Source organism: Xenopus laevis, chromosome 9_10S (genome assembly GCF_017654675.1).
Source record: "Xenopus laevis strain J_2021 chromosome 9_10S, Xenopus_laevis_v10.1, whole genome shotgun sequence".
NCBI lineage: Eukaryota > Metazoa > Chordata > Amphibia > Anura > Pipidae > Xenopus > Xenopus laevis.
The window spans coordinates 3096095-3117420 of record NC_054388.1 but is presented as its reverse complement, the minus strand read 5'-3'; the positions used below and the strand labels follow the sequence as shown (position 1 = coordinate 3117420).

The 21326-nt window shown below is 39.3% G+C and overlaps 1 protein-coding gene across 2 annotated transcripts in view; it reads left to right on the top strand.

Moving 5' to 3' along the window:
- Window positions 1-21326, top strand: part of skap1.S (src kinase associated phosphoprotein 1 S homeolog) — a 152045-nt gene that overhangs the window by 8226 nt on the left and 122493 nt on the right. The gene's annotated exons all lie outside the window — the stretch shown is intronic.

Sequence of the window (21326 nt, the reverse complement as noted above, 5' to 3'; positions counted from 1 at the left end):
AACCGACCAAACCAGTATGAGTCCATAGCTAGTGTATAATATTTGTCTGCAAAGCAAGTCGTGTACAACGGAGGAGTACACCAGCTCTATGCAATAGGTACATCAATAACAGATGTTTTGTTTTTTGCACTTTAAAGCTATTTACCAAGTTGCAAGTACAAAACCCCTACCATCACAAAGATCTGCAGCTTGATAGTTCACCTTAGCATGCAGGCCTTGCAGGCATTCAGCTCGCAGGAATGAGCAGCAGGGCCCCATCACTGTTGAATGCGCTGCTGAGCATGCATAAGCTGCTGGCACTGTGAAGAAGGAAGTAGACAATCTGGATTTTATTTCCTGCAGTGTGATGTGGTTATACAGTAATATAACTTTTATGTTATAGGAATCTCTGGTCGTATAAATGTATGTGATGAACTAGAGATCGTTTGGTTTTGGTCACTTAAATAACATGGTGAAAAGGAAGATGCCAAACTAGGAACACAACTTAAGGAAGTCTGGGGTTTTCCCTGTAATTCCCAGGACATAGACAGTAGATTGGAGGGTTTCTGTTTTTTGGGTTCTAACGCAACTGTTGTTCTAAAACATGTGTACGCATACAAGTCTGACTTACGGAAAGGCCGTCTACCATAGACTCCATTTTAGCCAAATAATACAAATTTTAAAAAATGATATCCTTTTTCTGTGTAATAATAAAACAGTAGCTTGTACTTGATCCCAACTAAGATATAATCAATCTTTTTTTCAACACAAAACCAGCCCATTGGTTTTATTTAATTTTAGGTACAAAAATCAAAATTAATGAAAGATCCGTTATCCAGAAAACCCCCGTTGCCTAGCATTCTGGATAATAGGTCCCATACCTGAATTTCCAAGATATCCCAGGATGAGGGCAGCCTGAATATTGGGGGAGTTTGGGAACCATCACTGTAGATGACAAACGTTGGCCATACACAATATTTTTGTTTTGCACCTAAATATATGGTGACCAGCCCAACCCAACAAATATCACTATGTGGCTCTGTAACGCAAATAGAATGGGAGCATAACTTCCAGTTCCATAAATGCAGGTAAGTGATCTATTATTGAGAAACCCATTATCCAGAAAGCTTTGACAAAGCAGCAGTAATTATTTAATGACTTCTATTTTCCCCTATAATAATAAGACAGTACCTTGGAGATAACGAAGCTTCATGAATCCATGTCGGCAACAAAGCAAGAGCTTTGTGTAATGTTTAAATGTTTTTAAGCTATGGGAATCCAAATTTTGTAAAGACTAGTAAACAGCAGGTCTCAAGCATTTCTATTAATATATTGCATACCTTTAATCCATATTTGGACATTTTAAACCTACGTGGAAAGGTATAATGAAACAATTGCTGAACTGCATTGTGGGTCTATGACTTTTGCATTTCACTTCCTCTTTGCACAAGGCTTTACAGGTATGGCATCCATTATCCAGTAACCCGTTATCCAGAAAGCTCAGAATCACAGGAAGTCTGTCTCCCCTAGACTCCATTTTAATCAAATAATTACAATTTTTGAAAATAATTTCCTTTTGATCTGTAATAATAAAGCAGTACATTGTTTCCTTATTGGATGCAAAACAATCCTATTGGGTTTATTTAATGTTTAAATGATGTTTTCGTAGACTTGTATGGCAATCCAAATTACAGAAAGATCCATTATTCAGAAAACCCCTGTTTGCAAGCATTCTGGGGGTCAGGCCCCATGGCAGTGAAACATAACATACAATTCACCGGTCTGTAGAATGATGAATTCTAAGTCTTGAAGTCACTCTACTTCCTATAGTTGGGGGTGCTCAGATTCTCTTAAAAACAGAGGAATTTCATGTCCCAGAACGTTGCACATCACAATGGAACGAGGCACGGGTGGGGTTACATTACACTGTGAGCACAAGGGATGTTGGGAATTGTTTTGTCATGGCGTATTATGGCTTCCATTCAATCTGCTGACTCAAGCCATGGGTCCCCAACCTTTTTTTTACCCGTGAGCCACATTCAAATGTAATAAGAGTTGGGGAGCAACACAAACAGTGCCAAATAAGGGCTGTGATTGGGGATGCGGACTGGCAACTTGGCAGTTTACTTTATCCAATCAAAACTTTCTTTCAAGCCTGGAATTCAAAAATAAGCACCTGCTTTGAGGCCAGTGAAAGCAACATCCAAATGGTTGGTGAGCAACGTGTTACTCACGAGCTACTAGTTGGGGATCACTGCTCTAAGCAAAAAATAAAACCTATATTTTTGATAGCGTCTAAAAGCTGCCTATTTTTCACTTTAAAGGATGACCATCCCTGCTCGATACACCAGTGTATTTCTACAAAGTTTCCAAATTCCATTGAACTTCATGTTTCCAGAGATGCTTTTTTGATTGATGCAATGCTGAAAGTTGTTGTCCGGCAACCAGCATTGGACTGGGATACCAGGGGCCCACCAGAAAACCTTAGGTTGAGGGCCCACTTTCCAAACTATCCTCTCCTCACTCAACCTCTTTATTCTCCTAGTCTCTTTTCTCTACATACTATACTCTATTCTTCCATTATTAAGCCTCTGTGTTCCCATAAAGAAGAAGAAGACCATGAAATAGGCCAAATGGTTAGAAGTAAGAGGCCCACTGACACCTGGGCCCACCGGGAGTTTTCCTGGTATCCCGGTGGGCCAGTCCGACACTGCCGGCAACATCTTCAGGGCCACGAGTTGAACTGTCTTTATGCAAACAGTATAGAAACACTAACTTTTAAGTATCTGAGGGCATTTTATTACCAAGGGGCCATCTCTGAGCTCCAAACCTGGCCATGTTTCTACTCCTTGTTAGCCTTGCACTGTGTGATTCTTTAGGGCAGAGGCATTTGGGGGAAAATTTGTCGCCCGCAACTATTTATGAGCAACTGGGGACAACAAAGCTTCTGAAAATGCCTCCCCATTTGAAATAATTGAAATCCATGGTGCTATGACCAACATATCGCTAAGTCATCCTAAGTTTCCTCAATTTCGGGCAACTTAGTGATATGTTGGTCATAGCACCAAGGATTTCAATTATTTCAAATGGGGAGGCATTTTTCGGTAGATTGATTACCCATAGTTGCGGACAGCAAATCTCCCCTTCTGCCACTGCCCTTAGCTGTATATCTTATCTAGCATATACTGTAGGTAGAGTTTAGGTACATTTTTGTAAATATATTTAGATCTATATTTGCACATTTTCACCTCTGATTTACTGTAGCATGGTTGCCATTTATTGGGTTTCCATTATCTGGGATGTCCAACTAAGGGAGTTATTTATCAATATCCGAAAATATATCATTATTTTCTGAAATCGACTCCGGCCAAATCCGCACGGGTTATTTCCTTTTATTTCTCAATACATTTTCCCTAAAATTTCCTGTGCGGAAGAAAACTCGAAATTGTACGAATTATTTAGATTTTCTGATTGAAAACTCTGTTGTTTTTTTTTTTGGATTTTTGTCTGCACACCCACTAAAAATTTGGATTATTGCAAGAAACCCATCGCAGATCAGGATATCTGCAGGACTCTTTCACTGATTTATATACAACCTTGGCAGGTCTGAGGTGCTTGATTTTCTGATTCGGACTTTTTCCATTCTCGGGGTGTGATAAATCGCAAAAAATTCAATTTTTTCATTAATACTTCGGATTTGATAGTAAAAAAAAAAAAATAGAATTTTTTGAGTTTTTGGCATTCGGACTTTAATAAATAACCCCTTAAATGTGTGACTGTCCGATTCAGACAGACAATCCGTAGGTAGGAACGTGCCCATCTAGGAATGCTCCATAAGCCTGACTTGACAAGACTCCAATGTAATCATTAGTGCCAATCTGCATGTCTCGTGGCCCTTAAGCACATACTATATCCGATCACTTGCTCTGGCACCCCCTGAGAATGGCATTATCACATTTTCATATTGGCATGAGAGCAGTCTGGCCCCTCTGATTGCATTAAAAGCTTTGTTTCCATGCCATTACCAGATGAACCTAACATCTGGCTTCATTCAACAAAATACAATAGCCAGATGTTTCCATACCATCAACAACAAAAAAAGCAGAAGCAAATTCATTTCAATTAGCGCTCTCCCATCTTCCAAACAATGTGCTTTTTTTCCCCCTTCAGCGTGAAGTGATTGTATGAAGAAAAACACTTTTCAAATTACACAAGGTTTTTCCAGGGACCCCCTCTATGTACTGTATATTACTGTGGCACTGCCACTTTGTGCCGCTGTGTGGGCTTTTATTGGGAGATATAATGGCTTCAATTATACATCCGACCAGGCAGCAAAATACAAATCTCTTTCATTTATGTTATTTTATATGCCCGTTAAATCTTTCCCTGGAAATAAAAAATAAGCTTTGATTTACAGATTTAACTGAAAATTTCCATTTTGTAGATATAAAACTGTGAGCAACTTCTCCGTAATGTTCAGACCGTTTTTAAAGTAAATTATACATGAAATAAAAAGGTGATCAATGCATATATCTTTCCCATATTTTAAAATCCCATTACCAACAATCTGATTTGCAGGTGAAACATTCAGGGGAGGGTGTACATTTTACACCGCAGCTATAGATGCCCATAGCATAACATTAAGGGTGGACTGGCTTCTGGGCAGAAAAAGTAAAAGCTGGGTTTAGTGGGTATAGAAACCTTTACCATAGTTTGGCAATATTTATCACATACAGGGATGGGACTTGTTATCCAGAATGCTGGGGTTTCTGGATAAGTGATCTTTCTGTAATTTGGATCTTCAGAACGTCTAAATTCATACTTTAATAAATGTGCCCCTAAATAACCTCAATAGGCTGGTTTTGCTTCCATTTTTGGATGCACCGAATTCTGGGATTTGGCCAGGATTCAGCCGTTTTTAGTCGGATTCTGGTGAGTCCTTCAGCCCGGCCGAACCGAATCCAAATCATAATTTGCATATGCAAATTAGGGGCTGGGGGAATCACGTGACTTTTGGCCACAAAACAAGGAAGTAAACATTTTTTCCCCTTCCCACCCCTAATTTGCATATGCTAATTAGGAATCGGAATCGGTTTGGTATTCGGGCCAATCTGTTATGAAGGATTCAGGGTTTTTTTAAATGCCATACAAATAGTACAGGTATGGGATCTGTTATCCTGAATGCTCGGGACCTGGGGTTTTCCAGATAACAGTTCCATAATTTGGATCCTCATACTTCAAGTCTACTAGAAAATCATTACATAACTCCAATATGATGGTTTTGCTTCCGATAAGTATTCATTATATCTTAGTTTGGATCAATTGCAAGTTACTGTTTTATTATCACTGAGAAAAAGAAAACCATTTTTGAAAAATTTGGATTATTCGGATAAAAAGGAGTCTTTGGGAGACAGGCATTTCGTAATTTGGAGCTTTCTGGATAAAGGGTTTCTGGATAACGGATCCTATACCTGTAATAGTTGACCGTGGCTGGGGCCAATGAGTGACTGGTAATGATTAATGATGTGTATATTGAGCAAAATACGACTGTATATATATATATATTGTGAATAAAGTACCCCCTCTTGTAAATTATAAGGATATTATAAGTTACCATGGAGTTTCATTACCATTTTTTTTTATACAGGTCATGGAACTCCAAAGTAACTTCTAATATCCTCCTATTTTGGGGTACTAAATTTATTATAATACACAAGTTTCAGTGAGTCATGTGACAGAAATTACATCAGAACTCACTGTTTATACATTTACAAGATAGTCATGGATTTTGTGTATTATATATATATATATATATATATATATATATATATATATTACAGTCGTATTTTGCCCAATATACACACATACAATGACAGACTGTAGATTATATATATATATTTATAATCTACATATATATCTATATAATCTACATATATATATATATATATATATATATATAATCTACATATATATATATATATATATATATATATATATATATATATATATATATATATATATATATGTAGATTATATATATATATATATATATATATATATATGTAGATTATATAGATATATATGTAGATTATAAATATATATATATAATCTACAGTCTGTCATTGTATGTGTGTATATTGGGCAAAATACGACTGTAATATATATATATATATATATATATATATATATATATATATATATATATAATCTACAGTCTGTCATTTCCCTATGGGACCAGACTGTAAATTATATCCTTATAAACGTTTATAACAGGGACCCCCAGGCCGCCGAATTTGACGCTGCGCGTCTGAAACGGATGCCGGCAAGCAAAATTTTGACGCCGACTCCCCCACAAAATGTAGATTTGTAATGCATAATGTACCACCTACTAGAAATTTATAAAGATATTAGAAGTCACCTCGGAGTTATGTGACCTGTATTTATATGGTCACATAACTCCTCTGTGACTTATAATATTAATTACAGTAGGGGGTACATTATCCACTATATATTTATGATATTTATGCTATATAAGTAAGGCACTAAGCTACCAATGGGAAAGACTGGTGATGGGCCTGTCTATCCTAATGGAGGATGTTTCAGCAAAGGTCTGCTGCTGGATATTTTCAGGAGAGAGCTCGGAATTGATCTTAACATTTCTTTTCCTGTACGTAGCACAAACGGGAGCAGAAGGAGGGGATTGGGTGCACACTGTTATTAGAGATCATAGATGCTGAACAGATTTTAATGAACCCTATCAGTGAAGCTAGCTGAGGTGGCAGAAAATGAAATAAAATTAAGCGGCTTGGGGGACACCCTTAATTAAAAATGCCGGAGGGATCAGAGGGTCTCAAAGAGAAGGATTGAAGACCATGTTTGGCCCTGGGTCACATGTTTGCTGTGCCAGTATTACAGGAGCACGAACATGAAAAAGTTACCAGCTAGGAAATGTGTGCTCTTCAGGCAATAAAAATGATGCATACAGGATGTAATCTATAAGGATTTCTGCGTTATCCGGAAAACTCTGAATTATGGAAAGCCCGTCTCCCATAGACTCAATGTTAACTAAATAATCCAGATTTTTAAAAGTTATTTCCTTTTTCTGTGTAATAATAAAACAGTCGCTTGTATTTGATCCCAACTAAGATATAATGAATCCTTATTGGAAGCAAAACCAGCCTATTGGGTTTATTTAATGTTTACATGATTTTCTAGTAGGCTTAAGGTACGAAGATCCACATTATGGAAAGATCCATTATCTGGAAAGCCCCAGGTTCAGAGTATTCTGCATAACAGGTCCCATACCTGTATAACTTTAAGCCTTAACTAAAAGGACAGGAACCAAAGCTTCCTCTCACTGTACATTATTTAAAAAATAAATTATTTGTTCCATACAGCTGCTATCAGATTGCACGTGTAGTATTCTTGAAAAAAAAAGAACACTTTTCATAAATATTCTTTTAAAACATAAACTAACATATAAACAAGTTATTCAGTTAGTGTCCAACCTTTATTTTTGGGGAATAATGCTCCATAGTAAGATATAAGATGTAAACATAAGCTAACATAAAAATAGATCCTTTAGTGAGTGTCTAACCTTTATTTTTGGGGAATAATGCTCCATAGTAAGATATAAGATTTACATTGTCGGGTGCAGTGGATGTAGATACAGTTTCGTCTTATATTAGAGAGGGTTCAACTTTATAGGTGCTGGGAAGCTGTACTACCTGCCAGGTACCTTGATATACTTGGGGGCTGATTCACTAAGGGTCGAATATCGAGGGTTAATTAACCCTCGATATCCAACTAGGAACTAAAATCCTTCAACTTCGAATATCGAAGTCGAAGGATTTAGCGCAGATAGTACGATCGAACGATTAAATCCTTCGAATCGAACGATTCGAAGGATTTAAATCCAACGATCGAAGGAATATCCTTTGATCAAAAAAAGTTAGCCAAGCCTATGGGGACCTTCCCCATAGGCTAACATTGACTTCGGTAGCTTTTAGATGCCGAACTAGGGAGTCGAAGTTTTTTTTTAAAGAGACAGTACTTTGACTATCGAATGGTCGAATAGTCGAACGATTTTTACTTTGAATCCTTCGATTCGTAGTCGTATTTGAAGGTCGAAGTAGCCCATTCGATGGTCAAAGAAGCCCAAAAAAAAATTCAAAATTCGAAGTTTTTTTTACTTCGAATCCTTCACTCGAAGTTAGTGAATCGGCCCCTAAGTAACTCCAGTCGCCTTGATATTGCTAGTGATACTTATTATATCTTGGTATTTCAATAAATTCTTTTTCTCCATGTTATGTAACCTTTGTCCCTCAATTTAACACATAATTAATCATGTGTTTATTTGAATGATCTTTACACATTGGCTGCTTGCCTTTATTGACCACAGTAATTAGAATCTGCAGTAAAGCAGTTAAGCAGCCACAAATACCTAGTGCACTTTTCACAACCTTCATCACCTTGCTAGAGGCTATACGGGGATTTGACTTGATTCATATCAGTACCTGCCCCCAGAGGAGCTTACAATCTAAGGTCCCTATCTAAGGTCCCTATCACATTCAGAGACACCTATGACTAAGTGCCGGATGGTGCGAAACGCGTAAGGTGGGTCAGTATGTATCTGAATTTTAATGTGAATTTAAATAAAAAAAAATTTTCTGAAGTAAAAGGCCTTGGGACAGATATCGGAACTTTTTGTATATGATTGCCTGTGAACTGGGGCAAGTCCCTTTGGCTTAATTGAGGCAGAAATCAGATGTGGACTCCCGATTGATGAATCACATTTACACACACTTTGGCCGGTATGTTTGTTCATGAGGTGCAAGAGGGAACCCAAGCAGACACCTCGAGAATATACAGACTCCATGTAGACAGAGTCCTAGCTCCATTCAACCACAAAACTAAAGGGCATATAACATTTTCAGCATTCCAGACTGTTTACCTTGGAGCTGCCATCTTTGTGCCTCGGATTTCCTCCTGCAAACCCACTGAAACTGTACTTTTCTTCATTTGCGCCGATGCATGTCTATCTACTCATTGGTACATGATTCGTGCACGGCCAATGTGTGTTTTAGTTTCTCTTTACCGTTCTAGTAGGGGGATTATGAAAAAAAAAAGTATACCTGGATATTCACACGCCTGTATATATTAATTGTGTACAGCTGAAAACGTGTCCCTTTATAAGTAATCAGTAAGTTAACATTAGAATTTGGGCTGTCATTCCTTAAGGTGGCCATAGACGCAAAGATCCGCTCATTTGGCAACATCGGCAAATGAGCGGATCTTTCCCCGATATGCCATTAACAAGCATGGCTATATCGGGGGTAATTTGATTGTTCGGCCGTATGGCCATGGGCTCCGGCGGGATCGGTCAGGTCAAAATCAAACCTGACCGATCGACCAAACTACCGAAAAGATGTTGGCACACGCCACACACGATCCGAAAATCGTACCAATACTCGATTCATACGATAGAATCTGTGTGTCTATGGCCACCTTTAGTTCTGTGATCTTGCACCTGACGCTGAAACGTTGATGCACACGTGGTCACAGTAAAAGGGGTAAGCTCCCCACCTGCAGTAAATATGGTGTTTGCGCAACTCTTAAAAACCCTACTTACATTGCAAATTCGCTTTACGGCCATTTTTGAAGTCCCGAACAGCCGAAGTCCCAAAGAAGCAAAAAGACCCGAAGTCATGAAAACAGCTGAAATTGAAGTCCTGAAGAGGCGAAAAAACCCAAAGTTACGAAAGGAGGCGAAGTTGAAGTCCTGAAGCCATGAGTTCAATTCTACTGAACACCAATTTGTGGGGGGTTTTTTTTTGTTTTTTTAATCCCCTGGCCACCAATGTATTATTTTAATATTCTATAGGTCCCAGCCACCAATGTGTTTTTTTTTTTTTAAATATTTTTTGCTATGCATAATCATCTCCATTTTTTTTTACAAATTAAAAAACGCAATGTGTTTTTTTTTTCTTTCTAAGAGGTTTTTAATTATGGAATGTTAATTACCCATAAATTGATTGCAGTAATGGGACAATCAACGAGATGCTTGAAAGCAGGTTTTTGGATCATGCTCATGTGGCAACATCCTATTGCTGCTTGTAGATCTGCCAATGGGTAATTATTCTCCTCTAGATGTATTCTGGGGGCACACATGTAATACTTAAATTATAAAACACAAGGTGAATAGTCTCCATAGCAACATTTATGCTGGTCAGATCGAAGGCTCTTATGATGGGATTGGTCCTCATTGGGGCATCATATTTGGTGTCTTTCATTCAAACTACAAGGGAAGCTCCCATATCCCTGTAACATCAGAATAAAATGTTTTGTTCATTGGATATTTGATGCTATTTTTTTTATCTGAATCTTAATGGGCTTTTGGAAAACTGTCACAGTGCCCAAACAATTGGCAGTATAAAGATGGTGTCAGTACTCAAAAAGGAACCTGATCTCTGGTGCAAAGCTGCGGACCTTCCAGCTCAACACTAATAGCCGGGAATAGTTACCAAGATTGAATCAGGACCTTGGCAATCATTGCAGTGGTGGTGAACATGCTTCCACTGGGATAATTCATGTCAACTGTAACTAGAAACATTGCTTGGTATGACAGACTAAGTGAGAGATTTAAATGGAAATATGCCCTTATACATTCCTTGTATTTCCACCCAATAGACATGAGGGCACAGACACATCTTTCTCTGCGTGTTTATATTTATACATGACATACATCTCTCTGCTGAGCAAAAAAAAAAACCCACTTGAGGTTATGTTGTATTAAAATAGAATGCAGAAATGCAGAAAATGTCCTCAAACTATCGTCTATTTGTTTAACATGGGGATATCGTGTCTTCTTGTTAAAATTGTTGTTGGTTCTCGGATAGAGGCAGAACTGGTAATTAGGAGTTATGCCTTGAACCTGGCCCTAGTGAGAGGGAGCCTTGGGAATGCTGCTTCACTCCAGGAAGCAGAATATGAATGGAGAATGCTTCTATTAGTATTCCTCCTGCTCATCTGTAGTGGCTGTTTGAGCTCAGTAAGTGACACTTTGAGTGAAGGCACAGTCTCCAAACCATCCTCTGCTCTGTCGCATAATAGTCTGGGCACTTTGAGTTCCTACATGTGACTGACAAACATTTTCTAATTTGCGTGATACTGTGTAACAGGACAATAGCGATGCATAGAGCTGATGTAGACACCTTCTTCGTCATCCCTTCTTCATCAATAAGAAGCAATATCATAAAACAAAGCTCGGTGTTGACCCAAGAGGAGTTAACTGAAAACCAAGTTCTAAATGCTTCACACCCCTTTTCCTTATGTGTTTCAGAGGTAACCCATGTGAGAGAGACTGGAGAACCCAACAGAAAACCATCTCTCAGGTGTGAAAGTGGCTGGTCTGTTAATCCAGTCTGTTTATCGTCTATGGAATTAAAACTCTCCGTCTGGCTGATAGATCGGTCCGCGGAGTTGTAGTTTGCAGTGCCGCAGGTTGCCTAACCCCGTGCTAATTAGTTTTCTGCATTAAATATTGCCGCTCGTTACAAACCTGAGCAAATAAAATTACAGACTCTTGACAAGTAATTTAGGAGAGGAAAGAAAAATTGCTTCCCATGTCAAAGATGGAAAACAGCATCTATCTTATGGTCTATTAAGATTCAAACGCATTTCATTATATAATACATATAGGTACAGAATACACAGATTTGCTCCTTTTATTCACAGGTTTATCAAGGAGAAGCAGACCCAGTGATTCACTTGTGTCTATTAAATGGGGCAGTGGGATGTACTGATGATTTGCATTATTTGTATTATATATGTTATTCGTGGGGTAATTTACAAACTGGAAGGCAATTGGTGCAATCGATTATTTTGTTTTGCACTTTGCATGCAGACTTCAAACCTAAATGCTTTGCTTCAGACCTCTAGCCACCCCCATGAATGCATCACTGCCTGCATTTGGCCATGCTGTATTCATGAGATGTGGGAGGAACATGGGCATCTGTACTAGTCAAACTCACTTTTTAAAAAAAAAAAAAAAAAATCCAATTCTCTTTCTTGTTGAAATTTCTTTTCCATTGCATAACCTGCAAACATCTGTGTATTTGCCTACTTTTCTGCACATCTGATTGCAGTTGGGGGTTTTCGGTGTTTGTTTTTCAGTGAAAAGAAAGAACCCATTTATAATAGTTTATTTTGCTCTTTATGTAACCAACTCTGCAGTGGGCAGTGAAAGAGCAGCCCATATCCAATGAGAGAATAGAACTTTCAATGGGTTACATGACCATCTTGAAGCTAGTAAGAGCAGTAAAAGATTACAAAACATAAACATGACTGTACCAATTATGGTACTAATACATCATAGGACTACTATAACACTTAGTCCAGGCAGTCCAAAGTCAGGCCCGGGGCCCAATTGTGGCCCTTTTTCAAATTTACACCAGCCCTCAGCCTCCATAATGAAAATAATAATAATGTGGCCCACCAACACAGTGCAATCAGGAATCGCGTAGCCGTAGCAGTAATATTTGGGCTCTCACGTACTTCTTTAGGGCTGAAAGTGTCAATAGACGTACTGACATGCCAGTACTGTAAACTAAAGAAGTATGGCGCCAATACGTTCCAGTACATGTCTATTGCTAACACCTTCAGCACACAGGCAGCAGTATAGGCCAAGTGGCAGCTCATTTTACTAATGTGCCCAAATATTATTGCTACGGCTACGCGATTCCTTGTTTAAATGAGTTAAATGGTGTTAATGGTTCAAAGAATGGTCGGCCCCCACACATTTTCACCTCACCAAATCTGGCCCTCTTTGCGAAAAGTTTGGACACCTCTGACTTAGTCCATAGGCTTTTAGACTTACTTGGCTCAGGCCCTCTTTCGAGGTCTAACATTTGGCCCGGGTACCCCATACATATATCTATCTATCTATCTATCTATCTATCTATCTATCTATCTATCTATCTATCTATCTATATATATATTGCTATATGAGCTATTTACCTGTAGTCCTTTGAACATCTAGGACAGTGATCCCCAACCAGTGGTTCCTGAGCAACATGTTGCTCTTCAGCACCTTGTATGTTGCTCCCAGTGGCCTCAAAGCAAGTGCTTATTTCTGAATTCCAGGCTTGGAGGCAAGAGCCTCCTGTAGGCTGCCAGTCCACATAGGGGCTACCAAATCACAGCCCTTATTTGGCACCTCAGGAACTTTTTTGCATGCATATGTTGCTCCCCAACTCTTTTTACACTTGAATGTGGCTCTTGGGTGAAAAAGGTTGGGGAACCCTGATCTAGGACATCAAATAAATATTCTCTCCTGCAATAATTGACCTTCAGGATGGGCTTCCAGGGGTATCTAAAGGAGAAACTTTCTAATGTTCAACTGACCTTCAAGATATACTTCCAGGAGTATCTAAAGACACTTGATGCAAGTTAGCACCTCTTGGATATACATGTGTATGAGCCATTCACCTGTAGTCCACTGAAAATCTAGGACAACAAATAAATATTCTCTCAAAATCCTGCACTAATTGACCTCCAGGATGGACTTCCAGGGGTATCTACAGCAGAAACGTTCTAATGTTTAACTGACCTTCAAGATACACTTCCAGGAGAATCTAGGATACAAAAATGTGTTGATGCCAAAACCTCCATGATGGGCCTTCAAACCCAAGGAACTATGCTGCCTCACCGATTGAGCAAATCTTCTCTTGATTTTGGGCCAAGTCAGGAAGATCTGACTTCTCGCCACCTAAGCCAACAATCTTATCATTATGGGGGGGGGGAAGTCATTTCAAAGGGACCACATCAGGAGAGGACCACATTAACACACCAATGAAGTCTTCACGTTGTCTAGATATCTATCTTTTGGGCAAGCTATTGGGAGGGCTCCACACATGGATCAATAAGCTGCCAACTTGGTCTGAAGAGGCAACATGTGTATGGCCGCCTTTCTTTGTAGTTCACTTTTTTCTATATATGATTTTCCTTAAAAAACACATGTATGTAGCAGCAGAACAGAGTGTTGTTTCTGTGCCTAACTCTCCCCTCCAACACTTGCTGCAAGTTAGCACCTTTTAGACATGTGTCCCGCAGCTTGTGTCATCAACACATTGGGACCTTGTTGATTTTCAGAGTAATGTGGCAGCACAATCTTCTCTCCCTTAGGTATTCCCTTGATGCCACCTCGTTCTGTTGGAATAAGGATTATGCCTTTGATTTATGAGGGGATTATGAAAAGCCTGAAACCTGTGGCAGGGGGAGAGTGATAGAGAGCTGTGTTACTTTCCTGCGACTGTGCCGCTTACAATAACATACTTGCCTCGTGTAGTTATGACAAGTACAAGTAGCAAATCGTTAAAAAGTAGAAAACACCATTTTGTGCCGTGCCACAGAGATTGCTTTTGAAGTAGATCGAGTGTTTTATGAATGAATGGAGTGCAAAGTGATTTCACGAACAGTTATTTACAGAGTTCTCCTGTCTGCCTGACAACAGTTGGAGAGCAGTTCTAAGACTTTTAATGACACGGTAAGCAGGGGAAAATTTATGATGTGCTAAAGCTGTAAACACAGGGGAGATTTAATAGCAGGGGGACGTCGCAGGAATATCTGCTCTTTTGCCTTCCTTGGAATTTCGGATGTTTCTCTGTCCAAGAATGGCAAGCATTGCTTTATGGGAGTGGGCACATTCTCATGTCAGGCAGCAGGGAATTCTCTACCAACACAGGTGGTACACTGGACTTTATTGTGCTAAAACACTTTATAATTAAGACAACCAATTAATCCCAAGCCCAGCTACAGTCTGTAAAGTACTCTGTAAACCACAGGCTTAAAGGGCTCCTCTACCCAAAGACTGATTTTTGCACAGTGACCAATTGCAATGGTTTTAAAGTTATTTGGAAGCGTAATTGCTATAGCAAGCCCTAGTGGAGAATGGACTGCTGTTACATTATTGTAAGACACAGACCCAGAGAACAGAAAGGGATAAACAAATACTGTTACAGCCTTGGATGAGAATTACGTTTTCTTACATTATCGGGAAAAAAAAATCAGTTTTTAAGTGGAGATCCCCCTTTCCCAGAGAAACATGCAGCGCATTCTTAATAGCAACTCCCAGCAACCACATTTTTCAACCCGCATCTCTCAGCTGATGACAACCACAACTCCCAGCATCTTGTAAGTCGCCGTGTCCAGCACTTGTCCCCTGGAATTGAAGCTGAAGTGCTGCATATTTGAAATCCTTGCCTTATTAAAGGCCAGTTGCACCATACATAAGCGCAGTAAAAATAAACCTGCTCTCTCTTTGGATATTATTATAAATGACCTGTAGGATTTATTTATTATGGGTTGTTAATTCATCTATGTTGTAAAAATAAGGCTGCCGAAGGCCATGGAGGGCAGCATGTGGCTCATAGACTTCCAGTTCGATTCCTGTGCTCCAGACAAATATGGCTTCTTGTTTGCTAACATAGATAGTATATCGCTTATGGTGAGATTTTTGTATGAATCTATCCGTATAATGAACTCCCTTTTATTTATTACACCTCCCTTGCTGCTTTTCACCCTACTCTCCATGCCAGATTTAGCTCTGACAGAGAATCAATTCGCCTTGAGTCCCAAGTCTTAGAAGGGGTCACTTAAAATTACAAGATATTATATTACCCTGTGTAGAATGCTGAAAGCTGTAGTTCAACAGCAGATGGATGGCCACGTGTTGCACATTCATTATTTGGTTTTAATTGGCTATTAGTTCCCAGATATCCTGCATTTTGTGTATTTCTATGTATTTTTAGGTTCCCTACCCAATCTGGGGAAGTTATAGGTAGTCTGAAGCTGGCCATACTTGGGCACAGAGCGAGTACTCCGCTTTTCTGTCTGTGTATGGGCCCTCCCCAACTACCTCCCCAATAGATATGTCCTGAAAACAACCAGCTATGTATCACCCATTGGGGTGAGGATGACATTGGCATGTTTGTGTGATCCTCTCCTGGATTTATGTGGTCCTCTACCAATAGGGTTGCCACCTTTTCTGAAAAAAAATACCAGCCTTTCTATATATTTATCTTTTTTCCTATTAATAACATTGGGATCAGCCATCATTTTTATCGGCCAGGCCGTTAAAATATCTACCAATGGCCTGCATTGGCCTACGTTATGATCCAATCATTAGTCCGAGGGGCCAGACAGATTGATTGGATCAGCTCAATATGGTCCAGCACATTGGGTACTTGTTTTGTGATGAATGGGGTTAAAAAATTTGCTTCCCTATTTTTTGCCCGAGGGTAAGAAAAGATTAGTTTTCTTCTTCTTACTGTTATTGCCATACGTTTTGCATTGCAAGACTAATAATAATTTTCCTATGTTTGTTCATTATAGATTGCACACAGGTGAACTAGTCTGTAAACTGGTTTAGGTGCACTTGGTTTTGGTGATAGAAAAAAATCCCCAAAATATTGTCCCTAACCAGCCCAATAGATTTGGAATGGCTGTATTATTACATTGCTCTAACAAGCGAACAGTAAACTGTGTGCTGCAGCTCACCCTACTGGGGATTGGAAGCTCTGCAGGCAAGTGTTAGAATGGCTGTGTTTGTTGTGGAAATTAGATTGTCCTCCAGTTTCAGGACCTGCAGTCTGCACATCCTGAATGTTTCCTTTAAAGCAAAATTCTTTTCCAGGAAAAAAATGACAGTATAAGTCTCACATGGTTATTGGTTTATAGAATACTTCCTGGAATCAATGGATGAGTTTATAATCAAATGAGTCTTGGGCGGGGGGTATGGAAATTGCATGGGATAAAAAGTTTCTTAAGTAATCCTGTATTTTCATGGCCTTTGATGTTTTTGGAAATTTGAAGAGGAAGAGAAAAATGTGCATCCTTTTTCCAACTGCTACATCCTTAATAAACCAGAATAAGTTCTTCCCGGACTGGCATCCTACAGCTATGGATACATGTGCCCCAGCATTAGAGTTGCCACATTTGCTGATGGCTAAACCCGAAAACGGGGGGATGAGCAGATAGCATTGGGGGTGGGGCAGTGATGTAGCAACAGGCATGATGACATCAGAGGTGGGCACAATGGTGTTGGAGTTAGGACACCGGGGCGAGGCTATGGCATCACTTAGATGCAACTGGCTGGAATCTATCCAGTTTTCACAATGTTTTAATGTGTTGATGGCCAGTTCAAAACCACACAGGTGACAACCCTATCTCTAACTATATTCTGCTTGATGAGTAAACCCAATCCTTTAATTACAGGTGAGATCTATGAGATCTATTATACAGAGATACAAAGAAAGCTCTGAAATACAGCAATGCTAATTTAAAAAAAAATTCTTATTTTTGATTGATTTGCTCTCTTTTTATATCTGTAATAGTAAGAAATTCACATGATAGTAACTAAGCCATGTTGGGGTGAGTATCTTAGTATTTTAATGTGTTTTATGTATTGGCCAGATTATTGTTCCGGTTTCATAAGCCTGACCCAAACAGGCCTTACAAAAACCGAACTGTTTGGGTCAAAATCGAATAGGGGGCAACCCTACCAAGCATACGATAAAATAACAAGAATAAAGCTCAGCTTGTATTAGAGCAGGGGTCTCCAACCTTTTTTTACACATGAGCAACATTCAGATGTTCTAAAGAGTTGATGAGCAACTCAAGCATGAAAATGTTCCTGGGTGGTGCAAAATAAGGGCTGTGATTGGCTATTTGGTAGCCCCTATGCAGACTTCCAGCCTACAGGAGACACCCAGCTTTTATGCAACAAAACTTGCCTCCAAGCCATTAATTAAAAAATAAGCACTTGTTTTGAGGTCACTAGGAACAACATCCAAGGGGTTGGTGAGCAACATGTTACTCATGAGCAACTGGTTTTAGAGGATGATGAAGGAACTATTGCTGCTGGATCTGGTCCAAGTTGATAGTGTGCTGCTTTAAGGCATGAAAAGGCACGACCAGAACATGGCCTCTTTTGTTCAGAGAAGGAAAACCTGTTGGCCCCCTGGATGTAGATTTATGTCCCAAGCATGTCCTAGTCATGATCTGTACACCCAACCAACACAGCAGCTGTCTCCTTTCAAATCTCTAGTTTTTTTTTTGTATAAAGCCTGAGATAAGAGTGCCTCTGTGCTAGGAATGAGAACACACATGAAGGATGGCTCCTGTAGCTCATGTGTCTTATACAACAACAAATGAAACCTACGCACGTCAAGTAACATCATCTATTTACTGTTGTCACTCTCCTGTGTAGGGGTTGTGACAATTCACCTATATACATTTCATACTTCACTCTTGGGACTTGGACATATAATTGATGCAGGGGTTTATTAATAGGTGTTTTGGCCAGACAGTTTGGACTTTCCCTTGTTTGGACTGTGGCTTTGACTCCTACCGAGGGCCCCCTTCTGCTTCCTGGGAGATTGTTTTGTCTGGCCCTATGTACGCAGACAACTACATATTTTTTAGTTATTTTTGGTTATGGGACTGATGATGGTGGTGGCATATGTATATCTATATATTAAAGGACCATTAGCAAAATGAAATTAAAATTAGTAATGCGCAGAATCCAGAATTCCTGCATTTTTTGTTGTATTTGGCTTTTTCCCAAATTTAGTGTGTTCAGTCTTAGACTTCATAACTGATGCCATTTTTTTAATCATATTTGAATGTGCAAAATTGGGTTTGTAACACTATTTGCATGTAGTAGACACTTTCGAAAAGTCAACACAATTTTGAAAAGTCGATTTTTAAAAAAAGGAACAGTTTGTTAATATGTATTATCCCATGTTCTATTTAAAGGGGCAGTATACACTTCGTTCAACATTAGTTCGATGAATAGGGCTTGTGCTAAACGGGGGCATAATTTCTTGACGCCAAGTCCCGCCCCCTGCAATATTTGGAGGGACAACTCTAACCCCCCACTTGCCTGCTCACTTTTGTTTTCCTCCTGTGCTGGGAGGGTTTGGACCACTGGTATTACTTTTTGCCTATTATTTTAATCATGAAAATCAAATTATTTTTAATAATGATCAGTTGTTTTTATTTCTTGAACTAAACAGTGTAAAATAGAAGCTGATGATAGAGATAGATAATTACTGTAGGTAAACCAGGACAACACCCCTCCCCCGCTTCACCCTTTGTTGTGACTGTTTTGTTAGCAGGGGCCTATTATGCAGGGGGTAATGTGTGCAGTGGTAATCTAATTATCTAACTTGCACGGAGCAAACATGGAGTAGCTTTAATTTTTTGTGATTTAAACAATAGAGAAAAGTATATTCATTACACTTACTTGATTATGAGATTTTCTAGAAAAGAAAATGTATGTACAGGATACAAATAACCAGTAGGACAAGTCAAATGATTGGTGTTAGTGGACCTTTAATTGTCCACAGGGATTCATTTGCAGGACCAGCGTATGAACATAGGTGCTACCTTGAACAAGAGCAACAATTACGTTTTTCATTTCAGTTTCTAACTTTTAAGTAGACTGCTCAAAGCTAATTACTGATTGGTTTCAGCTTAGTACCTGTATTTGTAAACCAGACCCCATAATAATAATAATAATGGGCAATTTATTGGATCCTCTTTCTAGCTTGTGCCTATAGAGTAGGTAAAGAGTAATAAAAAAAACAAAGGGACTGTAAAAAGAGGAGACACAGAGGAAAGGATCCCAACTGGGTGAGCCTTGATTGGTTCGCTTGCCCAACAATAGCTTGTTGCTTAATTTGAGAAGAGCAACCAAATCCTCATTAATAACCTTTAATGATGCTGAAAAGGAAACCATTTTTACCTATAATTTCATATTGCCTTAATTTGATGGCTTTGCTCTGAAAATGCAAAGGCTGCTCTTGTTTCCTTTAGCTGCAGCCTCATTAGACTTAGACTCAGAAACAAGTAGAATGGAATAGAATATTGGTTAAAAGTGCTCGGCTAATTATATTGTTTTTCCTGTAAAATATAGATCTCTTTGGACTTAAGGGCCGGTTCAGCTAATTAATGAAAGGATTATTCTTGATGTCAAGTAACTCTGTGACCAGGGCTGGGACTGATGGAGCTTCTGGTGGGTTACACTGCATCTATTTTATTGGCCAGCTAAAAATCATTCTCTAATTTCCAAGACACCAATTGCCAGTCCTGTCAAGGAAGGTTTCTTGAATCGCAAGAACTTGATCACGTACACATGTTTCAAGCTGAAGCAGGAGACCGGCTAATAATTGAAGAAGAAAAAAAAAAAATTACACATTTAGATACAGAGTTATTAAGGGTCGAATTGAAAATTCGAATTCATGTATTCAAGGGAAAAGGGCACTCGGGTTCCCTATTGGGGATGTGGGTAGAATATTTGGCATTAAGCTGATGATAGAGGTCAGCAACAGCATTTTAAAGGGATACTGTCATGGGAAACCATGTTTTTTTTCAAAATGCATCAGTTAATAGTGCTGCTCCATTTTTCAAAAGAGCGAACCATTTTTTCTATATTTAATTTTGAAATCTGACATGGGGCTAGACATATTGTCAGTTTCACAGCTTCCCCCAGGCATGTGACTTATGCTCTGATAAGTCACTTAAGTCACTTTTTACTGCTGTACTGCAAGTTGGAGTAATATCACCCCTCCCTTCCTCCCAGCAGCAGAACAATGGGAAGGTAACCAGATAGCAGCTCCCTAACACAAGATAACAGCTGCCTGGTAGATCTAAGAACAGCACTCAATAGTAAAATCCAGGTCCCACTGAGACACATTCAGTTACATTGAGTAGGAGAAACAACAGCCTGCCAGAAAGCAGTTCCATCCTAAAGTGCTGGCTCTTTCTGAAAGCACATGACCAGGCAAAATGACCTAATATTACAACTAAACAAAAATACACATGTGGGGTTAAGGTGGCCATAGACACAGATAATATCGCACAAAACTAATTTTCGTATGATATTCGGTGCGTGTATGGTGGGAAACTAGGCTACCGATATCGGCAGAATACTTGGATATCGGTTGTTTCGTCGATGGGGCTGTACGGAAAACTTTGATTGGGTGCCTTTGAAGGAACCCAAACATGGGCCATTGTTAGTGCTGAATGGTCAGATACAGGTAGAATTCTATTGTTTCTATATGTCTATCTGACCATTCAGCTCTACACGTGTGTATTAAAACCAATGAAACATCTTCTCCAAGAAAGATCATAATTGTTACGTCTATGGCCACCTTAAAGGGGAAGGAAACCTAGTTGGCTCAAGCCCCCACCCCCCTCCCGTTTGTTGCCCACCCTCCCTCCTCCCCCCTGGCCTACCCGTCCCGCTGGGCAAATGCCCCTAACTTGTTACTTACCCTTCTGCG